The sequence below is a fragment of the Triticum urartu genome, chromosome 7A (assembly GCF_056163025.1).
Source record: "Triticum urartu cultivar PI428250 chromosome 7A, HENAU_Tu73, whole genome shotgun sequence".
Taxonomy (NCBI): domain Eukaryota; kingdom Viridiplantae; phylum Streptophyta; class Magnoliopsida; order Poales; family Poaceae; genus Triticum; species Triticum urartu.
In genome coordinates this window covers 55,157,124-55,162,733 of record NC_141879.1, presented here as the reverse complement: position 1 = coordinate 55,162,733, position 5,610 = coordinate 55,157,124, and the positions used below count along the sequence as shown (strand labels likewise).

Sequence of the window (5,610 nt, the reverse complement as noted above, 5' to 3'; positions counted from 1 at the left end):
CAGAGGAGCTCCTGCTCGTGGCCCGACGGCCTCGTCCCACGCGCCGTCGTTCTCAAGCAACATCGGCTCAGACGTCAGTCAACAGCAACGACGGTTGGCGGCGGCGCAACTTGCGAGACCATGAAGAATGAGATTTACCTCCCATGTTTCCTCTTATACAATAGAGGAGTTGCAACCGACTCACGATCTCAGCCATCCATTTGAAAGAACGACGTGACACGTGTCACGGGTATGGCATCATTAAAACCGTTCAGCTGCGCATCAAGGGCGCCTTCTCGCGATGTCCACGTCGGCACAAGGAGACGAGCGATTCGCGACCTGCTCGTTTTCTGTGGGGCTCGTGCTGGGCTTTCGTTGGGAAGAATAACAAAAGGGGAAAAAATGACATCGTACACGTCACTAAGGAGATTGGGCAGCGACTCTTCCTCTCGTCTCGCCTCCCAGCTAGGTTTAGCGTCGCCGCCACCGCCCACATACCTGCTGCTCCGTCGTTGCCCACCGGAGGAAGGGCCCCTGTTCAGACCCGCTCCTTCCCCGAGTTAGGCCGTCTGCGCGCCGTCGTCGTCCTCGTACCTTCGTACGCGGCGCTGGAGAGACGGATGAGGAGCTCGAGCAGTTCGTGCATTCATCCCTCTTCCCTCGACCATCGACGTCTACTGCGACAATATCCGCCACCTCGTCGACCCACCCCGACCCACCTCCTGGGGCGCATCTCCTTCCACCGCCTCCACATCAAGAACGACTGCCGCCTCGAGGGGATCACCAAGATGGCCGATCTGGTGCGCCCCTTCCCACCTCCCCTCCCTTCGCCGCTCGCACTCGTCCTCTAATGGGTCTCCATCGCGCCATCTCTTCCTTGTTGATCTCAGTTGCTGCCTCCGCCTCGTCTCTTCTCCACGGGAACAACAGATGGCAACAAGGAAAGTGGCTCGGCCCAACCATGGCCATGTCGCCGCCACCAGTTGTTTTATCCGCCCTTCCCTCTGAGCTCCTTCTGATTCCTTCATAATTTCGTAGCTAGGGTTTGTGTGTCCAGTCCACAAGATTTCTTACACCAACGATTGTTTCCATAAATCTATGGTTGCTATGGAGTGGTTTTGGGTACCCATAAGATTCTTACACCAGAAACTAAAGTGACCAGGATTTGTCTTCATAGAATCCAGGGCTGCTATTGAGTGTTATTTTTGCTGCTGAGTGTACAATTTATTATAAATATTATACGATGAAGTACCAAAGTTCAAAGTGGCATATGATACAGATATTCAGATTCCCTTTGCAGGTTAAACTCTATACCAGCAAAAAAATGTTTTAGAGTATACCTCCAAGATTCTCCATTTAAGATATTATAACTTCAGTGATGATGCCTTATTTCAGGATAATTGGTGTTGTTTTTGCTGCAGCTCAGGCCGGATTTTGGATTGCAAGGCTAAGCAGGTCATCTAAATTGGTATGCTTACATAGAATTCTTTCTGTATTAGTTCTTTTGCAATCTCATTCTATCTGAACAACAAGTTTAGTGACACAAATGCAGAAGCTGAAAAGAAGAAATATGTAAACCACATTGAGGAGTTAGTCCAATGAATGGGATGGGAGCCCTTCAAAGTCACATATACAAGCGATTTATGTTCAAGCTTTATACGAGCAGGCAATTGAGTTAATCGGAAAGGGGATAGCCTATGTGGATCACCAGGTTCATTTTCTCTTCTCCTTTCTTTATCATGGTATATAATATGATGTTTGAAAGGAATAGGCATGTATATCGAGTCCTTGACAAATAAGTAAAGGCTAACTGGTATATGATGCTAGATTTTAGAGCAAATCAAGAAATACAAGGAAAAGAAGATGGATAGTATAGTTAATCTGTTGCACACACTTAAAATTGTTGGATGATTTCATTTTTTTAGTTCCATAGATGGGATTCAAATATTTACATGCATGATATATCACATATTTTAGAATATGCTTTTCCTTGTCTCCTTATTATGATAATTGGGATTCAAATAGAGAAGCCATGACACATGTCCTTTGTTCTTTCCATTTTTTTCTAGGAGTTCTTTCAATTCTCCTATGCTTGGGATCTGTTTACTAACTACTCAAAAGGTGCACATTCTAAATCAGTATAATAATGCATGAACTTGTCAAAAGGTGCACATTCTAAATCAGTAATAGTGCTTCTACATTAAATTATCCATCTTCGGATGGATCACTATTTACTAACTACTGAGTCATAAGCACCAAAGTTTGGGGCGTGTGTTAGTATCCCTGTGACTTGGCATGTGCAGAAAATACACCATTTCTCTTTATTTGCATCTGTTCTTGACATTCTTTTGTCGTCTTGATACTTCATAAGTAATCTGACAAAGTCTAGGTAGTTGTTTTACTCTTTGTTGAATTCATTTTTTATTGTGATACAAAGGAAATAATGTAAATCATTAGGATTCTCCAAAAGTAAATCAGACACCTATCTTGCTTATAGTGTCCTCGCTAAATTAAAAAGCTTGGAAATGTAGATGCATGATTGTTTTGGTGAGGGATGGCATACGGATATGGTTCTTTTGGTTTTGCTACGCCATGATTGTTATTAGGCATGTATGTACAGTTTGAACTATTCTTTTACCGAGGCAATTTTGCAGATTTGATTCCATTTGATGTATTAAGTAAAATTTGCTCATTACCTTGAACTTCTAATTCCATTTGAATGCAGATTTGATTGTGTCTTGAAGTAACAAGGAAGAAGGGTCAGTTTATGTTATGCACTCAGCACAAAAAATGATGCCATTGAGAATAATTGATCTGCTATGAGTAAAAGGTCGGGTCATTTCCTATTCCTTGCTTTATTTTATTTGTCATTCTTTTGGAATGCTTTTAAAATAAACTGTATTACCGCACACTTTTACTGTCCGTTGTAAGTGCTATCGTTCTTTTTAGATGCTTAGGTGATATGACCAGTTTGTGTTATAGTCTCAATTGGTCTGTGCATTAACTTTGATCAGATATTGTTGTCCACTTCTCCTGATTTCTAGCGACTTCCACTTAATTTGATTTCTACTGCATAAGTAATGGCACTAAGATGCAACACATGCAAAAATGATCCTGTCTTGTATGTCAGAAGTATGGATTGTTATATAATCATTGTGGTACTTGGTGTATTAGTTTGTGTGTCTCCATTAATATTTTGTCGGTTGGCCATATTTAGTTGCATTAGTTCTTCCAAACACAAACTTCCAGTTAGGTTTTGCGCTATTTAGTTCCTTCAGTTCACTTGCGAAAATGATTGTGATTCCATTCGTTTCTTTATTTTGCAGAGAGCATTTGTACTGTTGAGTTTGATTTAGTAATTCTGTGGGGTACAGCCTGTTGGAGCTATGCAAGTGCTGATCATCATTTCTCAGGTACAATCACAACATCTTAATTTGCTAATTGTTCCTATTCTCTGCGTGGTTTGTTATGCGTCAAATCTTTACATCATTGTATTTTATAGTATGCATGCTTCATATAAAGGCTTGGTTGATCTTAATAAAATTTCGCTATCGATGTTCTATTCTTACATAGTTTTGTTCGAATTCTTCTTACATAGTTCAGTTTTGGTGTGTTGCCTGCTCATTCTTCTTAAATAGTTTAGTTTGAATTCTTTGCCTTGCTGATAGTATTTATATTGGCAGAGTAAAGAACTAAGCATTTGTCCTCTACGCACAAAAGCTAGATAGAGATTCTTTTGGTTGCTGCAGCGCATGCAATTCTATACGAGTATGTCACCAACTGGTTCAGATTGGATGAGTCCATGTACCATTGATCTCTCAATGACTACTACGATAGCACTGGTAAGGTTCGTGTTTTTCGATTTCTCCTGTGCAGTTTCCCTATAACTGTGAGGAATCGAATTCCATCTGTGTCTTGGTTGTCATTCTTACAGTTTGATATTAGAGCTTCATAGTAATTACAGTCTTTATTTTTATGATGAAGATTTGGTGGGTGAATTCTATCTGTGGTTGACGTTGCTGTTGTTATATGTTGAGGTTTTAAGTGTTGATTGGTGTCTTGTCAATTTGATAGATGCTCATAGATGTCTCCTTTTCCGTATGTGTGGTTATTGATTTCGCTCTAATATGTATATATACGCTGTGGTGAATGTGTACAAATGGTTTAGGTACATGTGGTGCATGGTGCCTACTGCCAAACTAAAGTTGATCTCATCTTGTAATATCCGTAAAGCTGGAAGACGGAGATAACTAGGCCTGCAACACAAGGCAAAAATAGATGCCTAATCACACCTTTTGGCTCCTATAGGAATGATGAAGAATTTTCTTGGGCACAAAACGTACACTAGGCTTGTCATATCGTCTAGAGTAGCATACTTTGAAGCTTATGTGAAGTTGTTCCCTTGTTCTAGCTTTGACAAATATGACTGACAAGCGGGTGAAATGACAAGTTTGAATTTGATGTTATGTTATTTGCATCATTCAAGGGCTCGTGTCACTAATCTCATGCTAACCTTTAACCTTTAACATATGTTGAAAGCCAAAGATGGCACCAGAGAGATAGGAGGTGTGATTGGGAATAGGGTAGAAACAAGCATAGTACTAGCGTGTTACTTACATTTCAAACAAGATGTCTTTGATACCATACTTAATTTGTATATATAAGAGCATGTTTGTTTGATAATAACCTTCTTTCATACATCATCCACTTGCTCATTTTTGTTATCTATTTTGGTTGACTTGTATATCTAGAGGTATATCTTCTTCCTGAACATATGTCAACTGTGTGATTTATCTACTTATTGTGGGATTTCACATCCAGGTTCAGCTGCTACCAACATAAATGTGGCTATGTTGGAAGATGATACAGGAAATGTTCATGCCGCTCTAAGCCATTTACACGAAGCACTATTATTAGTAGTTACAGAAGCTGGCACTTACATGGGTGCATGTTGGTGCCTTCTAGAGATTAGGTTCCTGTTTATCTAATGCAAATTTTGCTGCCTATATGGCGCAAGACTGCTTTGCAATTCTCTTGGACACTAGGATTGATTGTGTTGCTTGGTTCTGGTATCTAAGGATCTCTTGTCCTGAAACATTGCGGTGCTTTGCCAAGTGTTCGTGGTTCTTTTTTACTTGTAAAGAAAACTTATGCTAACAATCGTTATTTCATTGGGGCACATGAATCATAGTGAACATTGGTTAAGATGAACACATTGACATAATGGCATTGATGTTTGATGTATGTATGTTTGTATGGTCCGCGATGGTGGCATGAAAAGTGAATCAAGTTGGTAGACAATCTGAGACGATGGCTGGTTAGATATTATGGAGATGGTCACTGTAGAAGTGAAATTTAATCTGTAGTAATGGATGTGTCTGATTTAATGCTGGCAATGTCAGTATCATAGTGCTGTATGGAGTAGTAGAGGGAAATGTGGTGTAACATGGTTGAGCGAGCCAGTACTTTCTGGTCTTTTGCTATTTGTAAATAAATTAGCTGATTTTATCTTGATTCTAAATTTCTAATACAGCTACATATGTACATACTACTATGGGACTTCATATTGTCAATTTTCTTATTTTAGTTAAGTACTACATTTTAGATGTGCACTGTGCTTTGGAGCAACTA

The 5,610-nt window shown here is 40.0% G+C and overlaps 1 long non-coding RNA gene across 3 annotated transcripts; it reads left to right on the top strand.

The window, feature by feature from the left end:
* Window positions 1-1,326: 1,326 nt before the first annotated feature.
* LOC125532303 (uncharacterized) lies at window positions 1,327-4,969 on the top strand. 3 transcript variants are annotated; one of them, XR_015611596.1, is made up of 6 exons: window positions 1,327-1,434; window positions 1,532-1,690; window positions 2,705-2,809; window positions 3,306-3,392; window positions 3,663-3,821; window positions 4,801-4,968. It is a non-coding gene; the product is annotated as an uncharacterized LOC125532303 (long non-coding RNA). The 3 variants fall into 3 exon arrangements; XR_015611597.1 differs by having other exon boundaries at window positions 3,663-3,826; XR_015611598.1 differs by having other exon boundaries at window positions 1,351-1,434; window positions 1,518-1,690; window positions 4,801-4,969.
* Window positions 4,970-5,610: the final 641 nt, after the last annotated feature.